At 36.2% G+C, this 22,202-nt stretch overlaps 1 protein-coding gene across 12 annotated transcripts in view; it reads right to left on the bottom strand.

The window, feature by feature from the left end:
• The window catches only part of DIP2 (disco-interacting protein 2), a 321,435-nt gene that overhangs the window by 97,606 nt on the left and 201,627 nt on the right, over positions 1–22,202 (bottom strand). The gene's annotated exons all lie outside the window — the stretch shown is intronic.

Genomic DNA, 22,202 nt, shown 5'->3' with positions numbered 1-22,202 from the left:
GTTGTGACTTACGTTGCGATGAATCAATTTGTTGGATGAATTACGACGGGGTGGGCTAAGTTGCAACCTCGTCCGCCGCTTTAAGTATGTAAATTGTACTGTGAAGAACTTTTATGGCATCAGTGAAAGGTTCAAATGTAGAAGAAAATACATGAGGCACAATTTTAGGCACACCAGGATTATACTTTTTTGGTGACGTTAAATCCAGACAGATCGAACCATTTTATGATAGGTTACCGCTTATCGAATCGAAAAAGTTGTTGTCGTGGGTGTGAATAGACAACAAATCAACTCCGAGAGTATGTAGAACCACCTGGTCATTCAAAAGCTTCTGGTGAGATCTCTGTGTTATGATAATGAGCAGGAAATAAAAAGCACGATTCCAAATTCAGTGCGATTGCGAAACACGAGGGAAGAAAAAGTTGTAAACAACAATATCGCCAGTTAGTTGGGGATCTTGTTATAGGACACGCTGGTTTTATGGTGATGGAATTGAGATTGATTTCATTCTAATTTGATTTTGAACATTTCGCAAGTTTGCATCTTGTGAATCGTGAATGGAATCAATGGAATTAATTAATCGAGTGCTACATGCGCGTTGCAGAATAGCAGACGTTTGATTTGTGAATTATAATGATTATGAATTTTCTTAAATTCTTGTGTATTATTGACAAAATTTGATAATGAAAATGTACAAACCATGTCGAATTTGATGTTAAATTTGAATATGTAATAATGTATCTTTTTTTTTCTACTGAAATTTGCTGTCAAAAATTGCACATGGTACTCAATTTTAATTTTTTTTACCGGCCTTGGACACACACTACACGCTACAACACGACTACTTCATCCATAAGAGCATCTCTTCTAATCTATCATCTATTGTATCTTATATTTAAAAAAAAAAACGTTCGTCATTCGGTGCAAAACGGAATTTGTGCTTGGTGGCCTCACAACTGGATATCGAATGTCATCAAAATCCAATTTACAAAAGAACATAAGTGAACGCCCAGGGCAAAGGTGAAAGCATGCAACCACTCAGGATGGATTTCTTACACACTGGCTCACCCACCACTGGAGGAGTTCACCCAACAATCTTGGTTTTATCGTAGTCTTGTAGACTTTGATTAAGACATGGAGACTGCCTTGAAAGCTCGTGAAAACTTGCGATGATACTTGGAGCAGGATAAGAGTGAGATATATCTCATAAATCAACCGCAGAGGCTCTATGAGATAACTTCAAAGATCTTATTAGTCGATTCCGCAAGCCTTATTTGTTTATTTGTTTATTTAATAATTCAACTGACAATTAATGTCTTAATGAATAAAACTTAATCTAAATAGTTATGGTCAACGAAACGAAAACGGTCAAGTAACCGGTGACGAAACACATTTGCTGATACGTTAAAGTCAAATTCCCAATAAAAGTAGTTAAATTGTCGGCTGATTGCACGAATTGGCTCATTCTGCGTATAATTTCTGCCTCGAGGCTACAAAAACAGAAATTCGCGTTGACGAAGAGGTCTCTCAGGAGCATACATATTTAGCTGGGCCAGTAACGTTGGACAGTCGATGTCACCCGTGAGAAACTTTCCAGCAAACATAGCTTGAGCGACCGTCCGTCGCACCACTAGCGGTTCGATGCCCAGAAGACGGCAACGCTCCTCGTACGGTTGCAGGTTCGATGAGTCACGCTAGTTCAAGAAACGAAGAGCATATCTCACAAACTTTCGTTGAACAGATTCGTTTCTAGCGATCCAAGTGGCTTGGAAAGGGCACCATACAACTGCACTTGATTCTAATATAGACCGCACAAGTGAGCAGTAAAGTGATCTGAGGCATAACGGGGCCCGGAACTCATCGGCAATTTTGAAAATAAAACCCAGTTGGCGATTGGCTCTGGAAATGTTGTCGTTATAATGGATTTTGAAGGTGAGCCCGCAGTCCAGAGTAACACCGAGATCCTTTATTTGTTTGAATTGAGCTCAAAGTCTAGAAGCCCTACGAATCTTCTGTCAGACGAGGAAAGTCTAGAGGCCATATGAGTCAATTTTTGTAATTTCATGAGTCAATTTCAAATGTCTTTTGCTCAGATACCTTGGGGGTTAGAAACTTCATAAGCCCAAAGATGAAACTTCAGATATATTATGGGTTAAAGATTTCTAACGTGTTATCCTTAATGACTGATAATTTCAAATAACATTACACAGATTAATGTCAGGGACTTAAGGCTAAAGACCTCTTAAGTCATCCTTTGCATCAACTGTTATATTAGAAGGCTAATGAATCAACTGCACAGGCCTCCGGGTTCAGTTTAGATTTTCTTCAGAGATCTTAAGGTTAGCTTCAGAAATCTTCTGATATAACGTTACACTTCTGAGTATTGACTTACAAGTCATTAAAAAAAATTATAATACAACTTAGGTGGCTTTAAAGACAACTCTATTTAGGTATTAGGGTAACTGCAAAAGCTTTATAGTTTTAGTTCAGTTACTTTATGAGTAAACATCAACAATCTTACAGGAAAAAAACTCCAGAGCGCTATCAGGTTGAGTTCATTGGCCTTGCTTGATGTTGGTCAATTTTAGAGGTCTCATAAGTGACCTTCAGATATTGTTGGGAACAACTAAAGCTTTAAAGTTTATATTTAAGTTAAAGTTAAGGCTTGCATGACATGGCTCATGCTTGCTGACATGGCTCATTACAGCTTAAATTTTATTTTTCGTAATTATGAAACTATGAGATACTATAATGATAATTTTTATTTGTAAGAAGCAAGAATAGGTGGTAAAGTTTATGTATGACGTATACAATTTGTCAATTTAGCTTTCAGAAGGTCACAACTAGCGATTTTATGATCGCTGATTGCTCGTGCATCGCGTTGCTCATCATTACAGCTAATCGCTATTGTGACCCTCTGGAAGCTAAATTGACAGGTTTTATGTGCCATACACACACACTGTACCTTCTCTTCTTGAATCTTGTAAATAATAATTATCATTAAAATATTTCATAGCTTTATAAATCCGTAAAATAGCATTTTAGCTGTAATGCAAATGCTTGTATTTAACCTTCCTAGTGCATTGAGGTCATTTTTGTCTTTGAAACACTTTGTAAAATTTTCCTAATGCATTGGGAAGGTTAAAGACCTTAATAATCAACTACAGTGAAAAAAATTAATTCTGCATTCCAAAGGACTTAGGGGCCATTTAATAATTACGTAACCATTTTTTAAGGATTTTCTTCGAATCTTTGAACAGGCGTTATATGACTTGTTGATGTATACGTAGGATATCTAATATAACGTAAGAATATTTCTAACATCCCCTTCCTCCTAAGTATTTACATAATTATTGAATGGCAGAGCTCATGGATTAACTCCCCAGACGCCCCGTAACGTGGTTAGATCACCTTTTCGTGGTACGTTACGGGATATAAGATCTACCACTGATTCCTACTTTTGACTACTTCAATCTAGGGGAACAGGATTTTTCAGTAATCAAAGGAACATATCTTAGTCCTTGTTACTTGTTATACCTTGTTGATAGTGATAAGTCCTCGGGTTGCCTGGACCGAGGATGATCTTGAAACAAGGAAAAAATGAGTTAGTTAGTCTTCACCTATGTGATTCCTAATCTTCTATTCGTTGTTCCCTAGTTTGAAGTGGTTAAGACTATGGTTCTGATGCATGGTCACTATCGGTGGCATTCTTTAAGTTTGTTGCTAAGGAATCATTCGTTGTTCTATTCGACAATTTTTAATTGGGAATCCCAGATGTGATTCGATGGGGCCTCGGAAAAATGTAAAAATATTGAAATTTGTGGATAATCTTAGAAATAATAAATATGATGTATAATTTGACTCAACTTGTGACGTAACAGTTCAATAAATGCTTGTGCATAATTGTAGCTTTCCATTTCATGGTAATGACGTTGATTTTTTTAGGTTATTTTTCTAAGCCCTTTGAACACATTATTGAAAATTGTTCTGATGAAATTACTTTTTTTCAGAAAATCAAAGTGCGTAACCTTTACATTTTTTTAGATAGTTTTCATTTATAGGACGACCATATATGACGGCCACTCTAAGCTTGAATTTTAACCAACACTGTGTAAAATTTCTGCGATAAATTTAGTGATTATTGATCTTTAGAGTATTTTCCCTAATTACATTGTTTTTCAGAAAATTTTGATGTTTTATCACAAATCAAAAATAGACTAAATACTGAAAAAAAAATCATGCGGGGTAAGGTTGGCCACCCCTAGGGGTAAGATGGCCACATTGAAGATATAAACCTGGCCATATAAAAGGTTACTGTCTTCGGTAAAATTGCACAGTAGGTCAAGACGGATAGAGAACAGTAGTACATAATTTTCTCACTTTGCAGCGCTAATGTGCAAGTCCATTTCCTGTACAAAATATATCTTGAGATCTTTACCATATTTAGAATGTTTCCGTTTTCGGGAAAGTTGTTCAGGTGATCAATGTCTTCAAATTTGTGGGTTAGTTCGTTCAGAATTCTCTCACTACGTGGCACTAGTCTACGTGTGGACTTCACGTAGATGTCCTGACTTCGTAGATCGTGAGGATTTCAAGATATAGCTTATAGATACAGAAAGTTTATATGCACACTAGCGCCACCTAGTGAGGGAGTTCGTAATTTACTTGTGCATCATTACTTATATTGCCGGTAACAAAAGTTTCTTAGAAGTCCTGAACCTAGTTTTATGAATTGAATACTTTTACGGATGTTCCGGATTCTCTGACTGATCCTCCGGGGCTTCCATATCATGAATTCTTACTGATGACAGATCTACAAATGTTTTCGAAAAAAGCCTGATATATATCAGAAACAAAATATTGTTATTTACGCATTCAGTTTCAACCAACCAAAGGTGGCTGTCTTACTCGGCACTTGTCAAACTGTAACAGCTTCTGTAGTTCTGTATAATTTTTTACGAGTTGATTGTTTCAATAATCTATCCCTTCTTACACCGGGTGGCCATCTTACCCCGGGTAGCCGTCTTACTGTGTCGTCCCTTACATTGTAGCTATTGTTTCTAACAGCCTAATCTACCATTATAGGCAGATGGATGAGTCAATGGATGTCTTATGGGATTATGGATTTTAAACCAGCATTAACTAAAACACATATTACGTCAGCCAGCAACAGAGGCTTAAAAGGAAGAGGGTTTTACTTGCGCAACATGTCCAGAAGCCCTATGGAATAAGTTCAGAGAACTTAACGGACAAGACATAATTTTACTAAGCGTGTTCAGTGGGGAGATCATTGGCCTTATTAAGGGGAAGTTTACCGGCCCGAAAATAAAAAAATATTTTAGGTACGTTTTTTTTTATTTTTCTAAAAGTATTGGGAAAAATTATCAAAAATCCAAGAAAATCAGTTTCTTTCTTAGATTTTTGTAAAAAATTACAAGCAAAAATATTTTTTCTATCTCATCATGAAAAAAAATGACCCTCAGCAAAACCGAAAAGTTGATTTTTTGTGGTTTTTTGAGTCCAACTTTACGCCATAAAGACTTATAAAAAAAGGTTTTGCACGTAAATTTTCTTTGAAAAATTAGAAAAAAAAAATGTGACTTGTTTTTTTGATTTATTTTTCATACCTTTTTTAAAAATTTTAGAAAAATCAAAACGTAATTATTTTTTTCGGAGCGGTGAACTTCCTCTTAAGCAAATCTAGATATCTTTAGAGACAAAATGAACTTCTTTTGAGATTCCTGATATCGTATAAGAAGTGTACTGTAACTAGTATTAGAACCAATAAAGCTTTGAAAGCCTAAAAAGGTACTTTAGTACATCATAAACTGATCAGAATTTTGAAGATATGATTAATAAATTTGTCAGTAAAAATAATATCACTTGCCAAATCAGGAAATTTATCCTGATGTGTGTTCTCCATCCTGGGTCTCATTTACCATGATTTTTAAACAAATTCTGATTTATCCTGAGTTTTTCAATAATTTCCCACTCGCCCAGACCACTATCAACATTTTCTAATTGTATATTATTTTTTCGAGTTGATTGTATTTTCCTAAGCATAACACCTGGGATCTGCTTATGAAAGTCGAACGAACAGAATTATATATGAATTGCTTGTATGAAAAAGTCGAATTCAATTGAAAAATTTCGATTGTCTTACATAATGTGGCACCTGGTCTCAGATCCCCATCCCGATTTATTCAAATTTGTTCAATTAGTTTTGTAATATTTTGATAAAAATACTTAGTACGTAACCCGTTGAAAATTCTGATAGTTGAAATCTTGATAGTATTTCAGCAAGGGACTGGGATGAGCTTTACTCAACAAAAAAGTTATTTTACTGTAAATTTTATTTAACTGGCGTTCGATATAATCGTAAAAAAAATCAATTTATATTATTTATTAGCTTGAAAGATTTTTTTAATGAACTGAATGTAACTGAAATCAAATTCTTTAAAATATTTCGTAAATAAGTTGTCATTATTAAAAAAAATAGGATTTTCGTCAAGTTTCCAACGTTATTCTCACCCTTATAACATGTTCTAGTAGGAATAAAAAAGAACGCATTTCGCGTAAATTTTCAACGGAATTCGGTCGAACATTGAAGCGGGAATCGTAATCAAAATGCAATGACTTGTAATTTGTAATTTTCATTGAAAATAGCCATTGAATTACAAGTTACTTTAAAGTCCTTGTAGAATTCATTGTCCCCTGATAACCTTTTACATTTTCCCCAATAAAATCATATAAAACTTTCGTTAGCATCGGAACCGACCCCTCAATCAAATTCAAGCAAATTGCATCTCAATAACCAAATGGCCATGACTGCAACGATTTTGATCTTCACACGTCAACCGCTGCATTATGGTACAGGCTCGGTAGAGGCCGCAGTAGCAGTAGCAAGCGTGAATTATTCCGCGGTCTAGTTGAAGGCTCAACTCATCCGATCATCATGAAGCTCATCATGAAAAATCTACCCACCAACCACTTCAAGCTGGTCCAACCGCGCCGCTTTCTACCACAAGGAAAAGCGTGATGCTCAACTTCTCATCACATCACACAGTCTCCTATTGGTCTGGCTGGGGGCTGTTCGAATAGAGATATTTTCTCTTTTCCCAGCAGCTCATCATTCGTCCAGTTTCGACGTCGCCGTCGCAGTTTGGTTTTATAAGCAAATTTCACTTGAACGCCCAACTTGATAATTGTTGCTTCCTTTCGCTTTGGCTCGTTGCTACTCCTCCATGATGAAACAAACAACAAACAACACAAAACATACCCGTAGAGCAAGCGAGATTCGGCAAAATAAAGCCTCCGCTCCCCGTGGTTTACTTTTTCATGCCAAATTTTCCGAATCGAAGATCCGCCTTGAAGCGAACCGGAGGGGTGATGGGGTTTTTAGTAAGTGCGATCGACACCGCATCACCCGGGGTGCGATGTAAGAAATTGAAATGCAACGTTCGATAATTAAGTTGAAACGATTCGTACATATCGATAGACCAATCGATCGAGTCTAATGGGAAAATAAACTTCGAGGGATTCAATCGCGTCCGACATCGCACCTCACCCAGGCAGTTGTCGAGGGATGATAGATGGTAATAGTCAATCGCTCATTATTTTTTCTGGGTGATTAAAAGGAACAATTGGGTTTTGCAATGAAAAAGGCAATTTGTTAGAGGAAAGTTGTTCTCTATGGGTGATTTTCTTTCTCCATTCCAATCATGTTTGTTTCATTGGAAACGATCGAAAATTGATCGGATCGATGAAAGGCTTGGATCATCGATTGTCTGCTTTGCTATGGTACTTTTATTTTCTCAGTAATTAACACTTTTACTTTCGCAGGTTTTTAGCGTAATATTGCGAATTGGTGTAAATTAGATAGGTAACTTGTAATTCTATGTTTAATTATAAGCTCGAAGGTTATGTACGATAAAGTATTATCCAATGGTTGATTGATATTAATAAACGGTTGTCGGTACTGATTCAAATTTTACTCCAATTATATGTCTAATGTTTCCAACAAACTAGGAAGACTGTTTATGACCGGAATTATTGAAAAAACCAAGTGCCACAGAACGATATGTACCTATAAAAGTTTAACCTGCACCATCGTCCTAAATCATTAACAATAACAAGACCCACTTTTTCGACATCACTACAGACAGGTCAAAAGCCTTCCCAACACTTGCTTCAGCTTAACAAAATAAGCCCTCTTGACCTATTTCCCGCCTCACACCCATCAATTAGAACCTCCCGAGCCCAAAACTAACTGTACGTGGCTAGCGAAACTAAAATCCACCAGCAATTTGGCAGCAACTTTCATTCATTCACACAATTGACGTACTACACACTTTTGAAGCGAACCCATGTCTGTGGAAACGAAATAAAAACTCTTTTACAACCATCAGGAGAGTCTGACACTAAAAAGGCCAAGATTGATAGCCATACTGGTACCTACCATTTGCTCGTCTCTCGTTCTTCATTAAACAGAGAAACGAAACTACATATTCCTTCATTTGCTTTTCTCCGCCGGTCCATTCTTCTATCAATCTTCGAGATTTCAATTACGTAAAAATGGGATTTCATTCGACAGTCAGTCAGTCAGTCAGCGGCATCAGCACTGTGCGTTGCTTCAACCCTTCTCTTCTATATATATACACACACCTATGTAGAGGATTTAAGCCTCCGAAAAGCATGCACAACTTCAGCTGCAGCAGCTTAGTAATAGTAACGCCACCGTAATGAGCAGGGCAAATCCCGAAACGAAACACAAAGATTGAAATGCGCTCGAATTTGATGGCCAACCCGCGACGCATCACCTCGTCGTCGGGGCAAACCTTGGACAATGGGTTTGTCCATAATATAGAGACAATTTTTCACTCAACGATTTTTTTTATTGCTTTTGGCTCACTTTCAATGTATACTGGTTTTTTATAAGTAGGGTGACTGCTGAAAAATTCATTTTACTAACTTAACTTTTTATACATTAATTTCTCATAAATGATTTATCCTAGTGGCGTTCAGAACTATTAATGGTGTACTTTTCGACCTAGTTGCTATCTATTTTTGATAAAAGCTCAAAAGCAAACTGAATAATGATAATGATTGCTCAGGTTGCTGTCGTTTTGGTCGTTTTAACGGTTAAAATATCAAAATTGAGAGCAAAAAAATCTTCCTGTGACATCACATTGAAAACTATTTCTGCTATCAGTGAGAGCAAACTGAAAACTCAATTTGATATCCATTTTTCCTGTTGATAACAAAACAAGTATTCAATTTGATGTTATGCTAAGGCAATGAAAACAAACCCGCAACAACATATTTTGAAGAGCAAATGTACAGCAAAATAGAAACAAAATTTGTCAATTGCATAATCTGAAATCAAATTAGGATTTCAGTTTGATGTTGATATCAAAACTTGATTTCAATTTGCTGTCATTTTGATGCTGGACTTTGCTCGGGATTCGCAGCTAGAACCCGAGCAAAGTCCAGCATCAAAATGACAGCAAATTGAAATCAAGTTTTGATATCAACATCAAACTGAAATCATAATTTGATTTCAGTTTACACATTGACAAATTTGATACTAATTTTTTTTTTTCATTTTGCTGTAAATTTGCTCTTTAAAAATATGTTGTTACGGATTTGTTTTCATTGCCTTAGCATAACATCAAATTGAATACTTGTTTGGTTATCAACAGGAAAAATTGATATCAAATTGAGTTTTCAGTTTGCTCTCACTGATAGCAGAAATAGTTTTCAATGTGATGTATCAGGAAGATTGCTTTGCTCTCAATTTTGATATTTTAACCGTTAAAACGACCAAAACGACAGCAACCTGAGCAATCATTATCAGCGAAATCACAACATAAAATTTAGATTTCAATTTGATCTCAGACTTTGCTCGGGAACCTACTTCAAATGAACAAAAATATTCTTAAGGGCATTTTGTAGTATGTTTGATGTGGAATGGCAATGTCAATGGATGGCAATTCATGTCCGTCGGTGATTGGCACTAGAAAGTGGCGTTGCGTCCACATGTGCAACCTGTGCAAGAGACAGGTGTAAATAATTTAGAAAAAATGCGTTTAGATTTTTATAGATTTTATGGTCACATTATAGCTCTACTTCTTTACTCCAGACCACAAGTGATCATGAATACACTATTTTATAGTGTGGCTCAATTAAATCTTCGACCTTGGTTTGCTTCAAAAATGATTAGATTTAGTTCGGATGGTCTTTGCCTTGATTTCTAAGCATGTCGATATCACTACCATGATATAATTTATTAAATAGTGCACCTAAAAGCGAGATTTTTTGGGTGGCGGGTGGCAAATTTGTGAATGGTCGAATGCCTGATGTAAGCCAAGCAGACCTTCTATAACCTCTTAAAACATACCACAAATTTTCCACAATACATGGCGGTTTGCACCACTAGTTGTAATTGAAACTGTTTTGTATCAAACAATATTTTCGGAAGTGTTTAACAGATATTCTTTATTACACGTCAGTCGAAAGAGTTAGTTTTGTGCTAAAAACGAGAATTAGTTAAGTTTTGCAATTCCTCCTACTTCGGTTAGCGCGAAAAGGGCCATACAAGTTTTGTTTACACAAGATGATAGGCCCTTCAAATGTTACGTTAGGTAGTGATTAATATAGTAATTTAGTTGTCCCTCGAATTCATGGAGCATTGAAAAATAAAACAAAAACTCATATGTGGTGGAAAACTATAACGAATAAAGTTTGGTGCACAGGTAAACAAATAAGGCATGCGACGCCTCTAAATTGCGGAACTGAGACCAGCGTTAAATAAAGCAATGAAGATAAACATAAACTTTATTTAAACAAATGCCTATAACCAAAACCGCACAGCAAAAACACGACAACATATAATAATAAACAATTAAGTGTTTTTTTTTCGAAAAAAAAGCACTCTTCGAAATTGGTAAACTCAAGTATTGCCTTTAGAAATATACATCTAAGATCATATAATGACGAGAAGGAAACTTGATTGGTTTTAATGATTTTTCTTACTAATGGCTTATGGGGAAACAACGAAAAATTTGACCAAAAGTTCTTGTTATACAATTTCTGTAAATTTTCAAGTGCTTATGGTTTTATATATTCCAAAAGTTTGCATTTTTCATGAGCTTTTTTTATAAGGTATTATAACAATTGAACATATACTTTTTGAGATATTTGAGCTTTAACACATTTTTTAGATTTTTTATCAAAATTACTAAAAGTATACCTTGTATAATTTTCACAGCAAGAATTCATTTTTCTTTACAACTTTGTCTCAGACGTCGTTTCGATCAGAAGTGACATTTTCGTGCTAACATTGATTGAAAAATGACATTGATGCCATTTTGAAAAAAATTATAAGATCCAAAATGGCCGAATTTTTGCAAAAATGTGAATGATTACTCATAACATACAATTATGAAAGGTCAAGTTTTTCTGATGCGTCATTTGGCGTGGAACTGTTCTATTGTCAGGTGATAAAATCTCAAGCTTAATGGAATTATACCTGGAGTCAACAACAGTTCGACTAATCAAGTCATACATTTTGACGCCTGTTCCCGACGTACATTCCAATGTGCTGCCTGCTTGAATGTATCTCCGCGTAATCTGATGTGCGATGAAAGATTCGACGTGAAGTGCCGGGAGGAAGAAACAAGCATTAACTATGCGTTCGCGGGAAAATTAGGTTAGTCGGGTTTGGTTGTTTTTTCAGACGCCCAAAAAAACCAAAAGCATAAGAAGAAACACAAGTTGGTTACTTCCTCTGTGGTTCCTCTCTCACTGGATGGTGCCGGTTGAAAACTCGAGATGTAGGGTGTGATGAATGTGGTTAAACCGGCTGGGAAACAAAAAAATGATGGAAAGCGTCGTCGTATGGTATGTGAGCTCTAACCGAGTGGTCTAATCAGCTGTAAACAGATGATCGTTAGTTTCACTGTTGTTTTTGGAATTCCTTCCGATGTCTCCGCGTCCGCACAAAACATTTGCAATTCAACCGGAATGACCTTGATCGCCGACAACCGGGGCGCTTGTGGCTGGTGGCCGGTTGTTGTTGGGTCGGTTCCAATTTCACACAAAACTGCCCATTGTATGGCGTACAAATTGTGGTTCCACCAGCAGTGTTTGACTCATTCAGTTCGTATTGTGCGATTTTGTGGTAAAGGTAGCTAACTAACTACCGAGAAATGTCTATAAATCTTTACCCGTGCTGCCCACTCAGCGCAAGTCCAACTTGGTAGACTGGTAGAAGAGGCATTAGTGCGGTGGTGGTGTTGTGTCATAGCAGCGCAGCGGTCCAGAAGTGGAGTTGAACAAGAAATGCAACGCCCATTCCAAAAGTGGAATGTTGCCAGACCAAACTCACTTTCAGCGGCAAGAATAGGAATAGTTAGCGAGAAGCAGAAGAATCTTTCTTGCATAATGGAAAAGCCCACTATGCCCTGTACCGGATGAAGGCAAAAGGAATGAAAATTACATGTTATCGTTCTTATGGCCACAGGGAAAGTTACCTCCCCAAAGTTCATGAATATTGTAGACTTTATCTCTACGAGGGAAGCAAAAAATTGTATCTGTTTGGCATTAAATCTGTTTTTACCAAGCTCAAGAGACCACGAAGATTTTCTAGAGCAACCACAGCTAACGCCATCAAGGGTTTGATATCTGGAGGTCACAGACCCTACCATTCGTTCGTTCGTTAGCCACAATTTGTAACACTTTTACTTCTTCATCAGACTTGTCATACCGCCCGGGCGCCGAAATTGTGCACGCTGGCTGTTGGGAGGCCACCCGTACACTTTCGTTTGCAGAAGAATCATGTTCCCACAAAAGCCGTGTCGTTTAGTGCGCTATTCCAGCAACCAACAACGGTACGGGCACCCGCAAAAGGAAAACAAATTCGTCGGTAGGTCGGCCGGTTTGTAGAAATCCGAAATGTTCAACAATTATCATAATAACAGAGTCCACGAGCTCCACGGCAACGACGACGATTAAGTGTCGCATATTGCACACGATTTGGCCAAGTTAGGTTTATTATTTGTAGCAACTGGTTGTGGCGGGTTTGCTGGCTTTGGTCTAAATTAGGGTAGCAAGTTCGTGAGAGATACTGGGCACGAAATTCGACCCCATTCCTCAGAGGCATAGAAGACCTGTGCCTGTGCTTTAGTTCGACATTGTGCTAGTTGCGTCTTCAATGCGAGGTAGTTTTGGTAAAGCTGCACTTTCGTTTTTTTTGTAGAAATTGTTCGCATTTCACCATGTAACAAATTTTCCCAACCATATTCCAAATCACCAATCGAGACCAGCTCTCTACACTCCAGTTCGCAAATTACAACTTTCCCTCGTACGAATCCCATACGTTCAACAATTAAATCCTAGACCGGTGGGCATCGCTGCGGTGCCAGCAACCAATATCCAACCACATAACAAAAGCAACATGAAATTTCATCATGAATCGACAAAAAACACATCCATCCACGATTAACCTCCTAATTTGCGCCACAAGTCCGATCCGTAACGAGTCTCAGCCTGATATGGGGATCAACATTTTCCACTAAATTTCCGTTACTCAGCTAAAGTGCGATGCGTGGTTGCAAAAACAGAGACGATTCGCATCACGTTTGTCGGCAAGTTGACCACCAAATCCCCCAAAGCCATCGCCGCGGACTTGAAAAACCACCATGGCCATTGCTGACGACAGCAGCACGAGGCGTGGACTCGAGAAATATAAGAACAATTACTGTTCCATCTGCGTGGCACTCACTCAATTGGAATTGTTTCAAAATAACTTTCGCTAATGGATGAAATACGTTTCTCGTGTGGTTAGGAATATTTTTTGATACGCTAAAACAGGTGTAATCCAAAATTTGCACCTGAAGGTCACAGGGAGCTTGTAAATTTATTCAGTGGACTGTAAAAGGGAAGCACGTTAATTACACGAGATCACGATCATAAAACAGCTGCCGTTGTTCATGCTTTATGGCACAATGGATATTGAACACATTTTTGTGCCGGTGGTTAAGAATAACAAGTGACGATTTTTCATAAAAGTATTTCTGCGTCGAATAACATAAGAAGACAAATGTCGCCAAATAGGATTATAGAAACACAGGTCCAACATTGGATCAGATACCCTAATGAAACTTGATGATTTTTTCCCTTTTCGAACGAAACGTTCAACCATCAAAAAATGCTTACGACGCGAGAACGCATCCAGGCTGTTTCAATCGCATACGATTTTATATATTGTAGGTTAATGCCTTTTTTTCTGGAATGAATTTTATTAGCATCGAATCAAGTTTGGAACGGAATACTGCTGTTGCAGTATCTCGCCCATAAAAGCAACTTTTTATCCGAGCATTATCTCTGGCGTGCCGTTTTATTACTCTATCTCCTTACCCGTTTCGATGGGCATCAATAGTCGACTGAATTCTACTAATTGCTTTATCTTTCTAGGCCAAATAAATGTTTAGAGCAGATCTGGTTACTTTTGCGTAAGATTTTGGTAGTTTCTTTGTAAATGCTAGATGCTCCGTTATAATTCATCAAGTCGATGAATGCCGTACAGTCATGCCGGCATGCTCCATACAGTGTAATAATTAAATCCCGATCAAGTATGCTCAAATGTACTGGTGTCGTCATCAAAGGGATTGAATGCAACTATAGACAACCATTGCACAGTGGGCCTGAAATGCAATGAATCTCCAGTATTTTGCACTTAATAATGGTTGCCAATGTGAGTTCCAATGAGTGTCCCTAAAATTAAAGACAGAGAAATTATTTACATTTTTCAATCTTGCAATCAAACTCAAAAATTGTCAGTACAAATCCAAACATAAAGTAATTTTCAAATGCATGAAAAATCACGTAACTAAAAACTATGAACAAAGAAGTAACCATTTTGGTAGCTTTAATTCGTTTACGATTTAATATCTGTCAATTCTACCCTCAGATTTGGAACATTCGGTAGTTCTGCTAGCAAATACTTTTAATCTAGATTCACTCTATCCGTAGCTGAAACGACTGATAAAGTTGTCGTCCCAATAAACTGTTAAGCATATATTCGATAAACACGATTGTTTTGAGAAGCTTACGGAAAAACCTGGAATTAAAGCTTTAGCCGTCAAAATGTACATGTACACCTCATATAAATACCATTACACAAATTTACACTGCAAGACCCGAGGGCGATTAGTTGGTTACTTGAGGAATACTAAGTTCAGGGTGGCGAGTGTATTTTCATTTTGAAATTCCAGATTTTTTCCCGGCTTTTCTGATTTAAATCTTAAACATATTCCGGTTGTCAATATTCAACAAATAACGAAATTGAGTACATTTTTCAAAAACGTGGCCAACTGTAAATTTGCGGGAAAATTATCTTCGGATGCAAAACTACACGAATTATATTTTAAAGCTGAAAGTATAATTAACTGTATGAGTAACTTAATTTATTAAAAACAAATCAATAATCTTTAGATACTTGAAAAACTCAATTTGTGTCACTTTTTTAAGCTCGACTTTATCTTAAGGTCAAACTATGCTTATCAGTCTAGTATGATATCTGCCAAAATCAAAGCATTGACCACAAGTTTAGGGAAAAAAAAAACAATTTGATAAAGTTCGAATATGTTTATTTTTCCCCTGAAGAAGGCACCAACAAGTGCTGAAACGTTGGGACGAATAACGAACGTGTCGTTCTAAATTAGCGTACTAGACTGATAAATCATAATCAGAAATAATTTAAAAAATTGTTTTTGAAAAATGAACTTGATACAAATGAGATTTAGAGAAAATTGTTGGAGATCTCGGATCATGAAATCTGTCTTCATACCGTTGTAGGTACTAACAGACTTGGAAGAATTTGAAGAATTACAACAAATTACCGAACAATTCTATTGAATCCTGAGGACAAACCCTGGAACTTTAAGTAAATTTTAAAATGAATCAAAGTTTTGATTTCAAATAAAAGGGTACTGAGGATCATTCCTACATAATTTCCGAAGGAGAAATTCTGAGAATTCTGAGAAGAATTCCAAAATTATTCTGAGATGTAGTCCTAAGAGATTGTTAGATGAGTTTGGAGGGATTTTTGTGGAGAAGAAAGGAAGTTTTAAATTACATTTTTAGGTAATTTTAAAGGATTTCAAAAGAAGTTGTGAAGAAAACTTCATGGAAAATGCCTGCGTGATTCTTAGAAGGGGTTTCAAGGAGAATGCAACGATAATTATGAGGAGAGTTTTCTGATTAGTATAAGAAAAAATCCATGATGCAAGTGGAATTCATATCATGGTAATTGTGAATAAAATTGCATGATTATTTTGATTTTGCATTGAAAACAAAAAATTAAAACCCCGAAATTGTGATTTTACCGTTTGGACCAATCTCATTCGTGTCTAGACAGTATACAGAACATACAACTAATCTTGTGCGCATCGGGGTTTAACAATATAGCAGACGATTAAAGATAAACAAGCTTCTTCAAATGAACCCCGATCTTCAAGCGAGAAACGTCCTACAAGTTTTACATTAGCGAAACTACCACACGACATCGGAAAATAATAAGTTCTGAATTGTCCAATTTGTATCACACTATCGTTTGCTGATTCCTTCATTTTGTAGCAAATTCGTCTTCAGATTTTAGGACTGATCACTTTGTAATGACTGTTATAAAACCTGAATAATGTCAATATTTTCTTCTTCTTTATTGGAACTAAAAGGCACTGACGACGACAGTCATTAATGATCACAAAATAGCATCCTGCATTCCTGGGTAGAAGGACAGGATTAGTAACTCCTAAACTAAGCATTTCCATGACTTCTAGGTGTCTTCATAAAAATCTTATTATAATGAAAATCGTAAATAGATAGTTCGAAACTTATCCGCATAATGTCAAAATCTAACTATTTACCATGACATTCTGGAAACTTTATGCCTTTGGAATAACTGTCTAACTTAAAAACAAACAACTCTTTTGAAGACGTCAATATTCTACAGCCTGTTCTTCGGTGCACGGGACAATACTAGTTACATTATTTGACCAATCCTAGGCAAGGTTGCAAATGCTCATTTCACATAAAATATATTTTTGGAATAATGAAATAAAATCATGTTATGATCACATGTTTTACTTGTAATTTACAGGAAGAATGTCACCTGTCAAATTTACATTCAATCAAAGTGGTTTTTTACTTCATACGTAAAGTTTACAATTTTCAGATTCGAGAGGAAATGCTATACTAATATCAACATGATAGTGCGATAAGTTATTAGATAGATAAAGTTCTGAAGAGGGTAAATGTGTGTGAAAAATGAATAGAAGTTTAAATAGAGCGAAGGGCCATTAATGCGACAATACTAACTAAATGCGCACTCCTTTATCTAGCTCACACTTTGATGGTGATATTTCATCATTTCTTACATTTCGAAAATGTAACATTCTACTAGATATTTTTATTAGCTTTCGAAGGAAAATATATAAGGAGAAATGTATTGAGAAATTCAAAAATGGGCTTTAACAAACGAAATTTGGGCGGCAGCGATAAGTTAGACAGTTGTCAAAAAAGGCAACGTGGAAGAAACTCTGCGGAACTGCGCCTCGACATGGACACAGGTGTACAAGGCGTGTATATGGACGTGAAAATGAAAATTCCCTTCTCGCTCCTTTTCATTTTGTGATTTTTGTGATGTGTCCGTTTCCTTTGTTTAGTGCTAATACTATGGAAAAAGTAATAAGGTATCCGTTTTCGATACAGTTATTATTCATATTGGCTCTTCTCACAAGAAGCTTTTGTGATGTTTCGCATCATTCGAAGTGTACTGGGACCTTGCCAAAGACACACTCCTTCAGCATTTTTTTTCTCATTTATTAAAGAGATTTTTAGGCTCCGGCTAGTTCATAAATCGAAATAGATCTCACAAGAATATTCATTCAGTTGTTGATGATACGTATCATTCGAAGAGTTCTAAGACTTCCCCAAATACGTGCTTTCTGATCAATCAAAATAGGTGTACACCGGTAACGCACCACGTAAAGGTGATCTACCCGCGTTACGACTCATTTGCTTGATCTCAAGCGGAGTATTATTTAAGACGGGATTAAAAACAGGTGTTTCGTATGCAGGATGGAGGGACACAGAATGAAAGGCACAAAGGGGCTGTTCATTAACTACGCAGACAGTTTTTTTTTGGATTCTTGACCCCCCTCCCCCTGCGTAGACAATTGACCATACACAAAAAATAATTTTGTATGGGCCGTGGATAATTGACAACCTCCCCCTCCCACCTAAACTGTCTACGTAGTTTATGGACAGCCCCAAAGCAGAGAGATGGTAGTAGTTCGTACGCTAGTGTGGTGGCTGGAGGTGCTAGTTGGACAACAGCAACAGCAAGGCAACAGAGTAAGTGATAGAGGATGAAGAAGAAAACTATTATTTGCATATGATAAAAATTAGGAGCTCAAACAGGACTAGACTTTCTAAAAATGTTTTTCTGCCTTCGGTACTGCATTGATTCTGTCGGGTATCCTCAGTAGTGCAGAACACTAAATAATAGGAACGTGTAAATAAATTAAAAGAATCAGACGATTAAATTGTTTCAAGGCTGTGCGCGGATCTAAATCGATTTCAACTCCTCAGATTTGTTATTTACTGACTCTTAATCCGATTCCAACCCCCCAACTCCGAGACCGATTCAAACAAAAGGAATTGAAAATTTCTTCTATAAAATTCCAATTGGTTAGGTAGGGTTGATATCCGCAATGTCGACCTAAGTTCTTATGGCTAAATTCCGGAATAAAGCATTTATGATCATTTATTCATTAACATGCAATAATAACCATTTTTTGTCTTGTCCAGATGTGACATTCTTCTAGGAAAAAATAAGTAGCAGGAAACTTTTATCGATGGATTCGTAGGCCAATATAAGAAAAGCCATTATTATAAAATATTAAAAGCAATATTTTAAAATCTAAAAAAAAAAATAAAGTATATTCAAGCATAAACTTACGAATAATTGCTGTATGTGATTGAAACAAATAAATTTAAATAAAAAGACTGAATATCAGCCCAGTAATTCAACCTAAGTATTTTGAAATAAATCCGGATGAAACAAGAAAATATAAATGGGAAGTATTCTAGTGATTTATTCAGTACATTCAACATTAATAGATCTTTAAAAAATAATCCAAAATACTTAACTGACAATAGCATAGTTTCAATAATCTTGAGAAATAATTACTGTTCTTAAGACACAATATCATCGAACACAAATTTTTACAAAATGGTGTATCTTTCAAAAAAAATGCATGATTCTATAAAAAAATCACAACTTCAAAAGATATTGAATAACATTGAACTCAACTGAACTTTGAAATCATTAAATTTACAGGACACAACTTATAAAAAATATTTGTTAAGTGGTCCATAAAGAAATTGCAACTTATTAAATCGGTGTTTGCAACAGCTTCTTATAGAAACAATAACAGCTTTCATTGAAATGTAATTTAAGAAAATTGGTCATAATTTCCAGAAAAATTAGTCATAATTGCAAACGAAATTGGCTACCTCCCCGAAAAAAAAATTGATCACAATTGTTAACAAAATCGATCGCAGTTTCTATTTAAATTAATTACAACTTTTAACGTACTTGCTCGCATTTGTAAATAAAAATGGAAAGCCATTTGAATGAATATTTCTGAGCAGTTCCTCGCCAAATGAGGAATCTATCTGACGCTAACTTATCTGATTTGCATGAAACTTTGTATAATTGTTTATTATGGTCAATCATTCACATTTGCGCTAAATTTTTCAACTCAAGTCATAACTTAAAAACGTCACTTCGAAATTTTGAGAAAAAATCCAAAAAAGTCTTGAAAACTAAAATAACAAAACAATACGCTCTTTAATATTTTTTGAATGATTTCCATTAAAAACCTTATAAAAAAATCAATTTTCAGTTAAATTTTTATGTTATACACATATAACAACAACTTATTTTTTTTTGTAAATTTTTGTGCAGAAAACGTATTTAAATGTTTAGTAACTGGTTTTCTGTAAAACATATTACCGAACATTGTTTAAAGAAGAAGTTAAAAAAAATGTCCAAATGTTGTTGTTTTATTATTTTTGTTAATTGGTAAGTATCCAATTTGAAAATTTCACAGAAGATAGCAGTTTTCATAAGCTTTTTAATGAAACATATTGAAGAGGGCAATTTTCTGTTATTTTAGTTTTAAACCGTTTTTTGGACTCACAATTACTTGATTTTTTTTACCGTGTATATTATTCCTACAACTCTGTGTCATTGATTGAAAGTGACTTTTTCGAGCTACGATTTGTTGAAATATATCGAATACGACATATTGAATTTTTTACGACATTCGAAATGGCCGAATATGAGTGATTTACTATAACAACAATTATGCAAAGTTTCATGCAAAATAGGGAAAAAAACGAGTTTGAAATTATGTTTGTTTTGTTATTTGGCATGGAAATGCTCTTCTGTTACTTTGAATAAAGTGGTTACAATTTTAAACAAAACTTGGGGGCAAATTCAAATGGAAATTTTCACAACTCTTGACCATTTTCAACGAGAATCGACAATATGTACTTTTAAAAGCATTATGTTTTGAACGGTAATAAGAGAGGTTTGTAAGATCATACTCTACAGTAAAGCTGCGTTTAGATGGTTTATGAATGTTCTAGTTTAAAATTATTTTTCATAACACTCGGAGTCAGTACTTTTCACCGATTCCAACTCTTATGACAAAAAATGCGTCCGACTCCGACTCTACAGCCTTGCATTATTTTTGACTTATTTCATTAATACCGAATTTGTTTTTGATTTAGTTTCAGCCTGGATGGAGTATCGCTTGTTTTTAAGCCCTTCCTCATGTTGAGGTTTACACTGAAAAGTTAGGTTTCGCACTGGTTTAGAACTGGTTCCAACCCGATTAAAAAAAAATCGCTAGTCGAGTCTAGATTTGTGTCAAAGTAAGTGAGAAAGACAAAGGCATGTAGCCGCCCAGGATGGAAATCTTTCACGTTGGCCCACTGGAGGCGCTCAGTGAGTAAGTGAATGAGTGAGAAAGCGCATAGATTTCTAGGGCACATTTTTCTTTATGCCGGTAATTTATTTAATAATTCTTATTAAAATGAGATGGTGATATTTTTGGTTAATCCAAGCTTTCAAACAAATTTAGTATGATGGACATAAAATTTTTGAGGTCTTCGGACAAAAAATAAAAACCAAAGTATTCCAAACGTCAATCAAAAATCGAAAATATTATGATCCAGTCGAGCTTAAAAAATCAATCATCCATCAAACGGTCTCTATCATAAAAGTTTAACATTTACGACACCATAAATCATCGAAACCTTTCTACGTGCGTTCAATAAACCAAATCTACCCCTGAGGCTAATGACAGCCAGAAACGTGTCCGTTTTTCAAACTGCGACCATTTGTTTGAAAGCATCCAAAGTATATTGATCTCTGCCTTGCGGAGAACCGGTTCTGAAATTTTGCGACAGCTCAACAGCTGAAATTTCCACTGTCTACCCTAACAGGCGTGTACACGGTCGGAACCGATACCAACCCAGAGCCATCGAAAACGATAACAATCTTCGTGATCATTACCTATTCCCGTTCGACGTTTTGCCGGTGCATAGAAGAGTCATTCTGTTGTATGAAAAATTGTCTACACGAGCACTTGGAAATTGTAGAAGACTGCGCAAATAAAAATTAATCGCATTAATACATCTTCCATTCCTTTCCTCCTCAAAGCTTCCCAAGAGGAGTTGAAACACTTAAGCTCCGTCTCCACCACCGGAGAAGCTGGTGTGCAAAGCGAATCCTAAATGCAACTTTTATGTTGCGACCATGTTGAAAAGAGAAACAAAAAAAAAAAGCCAAATATCAATCTCCTTCGGCCCGAAAAAGGGGTGCCCCTTTTGAAGTACGCTGGGTGCGATTTGCGAATCACGACTACCTCGGTTCGTTTTATGAGGTCCCTGCGCTCAATGACCTACCTACTGGTAGGGTGACGAAGGAAAAGCTGCACACTACGAAGAAGAAGAATACGACGACAACGACGACGATGTCAATATGTATTGCGAAAAACTTTAATTGCCTTTCTTCATCTGCTGCTAGGTCGGCTCGTCGTCGTCGTCGGCGACGGCGTCGTCGT

The sequence above is a fragment of the Ochlerotatus camptorhynchus genome, unplaced genomic scaffold (assembly GCF_037179485.1).
Source record: "Ochlerotatus camptorhynchus isolate MF236.1 unplaced genomic scaffold, CSIRO-AGI_Acam_v1.1 ptg000025l, whole genome shotgun sequence".
In the NCBI taxonomy this organism is placed as follows: Eukaryota; Metazoa; Arthropoda; class Insecta; order Diptera; family Culicidae; genus Ochlerotatus; species Ochlerotatus camptorhynchus.
This window is presented reverse-complemented; position numbering and strand designations above follow the sequence as displayed.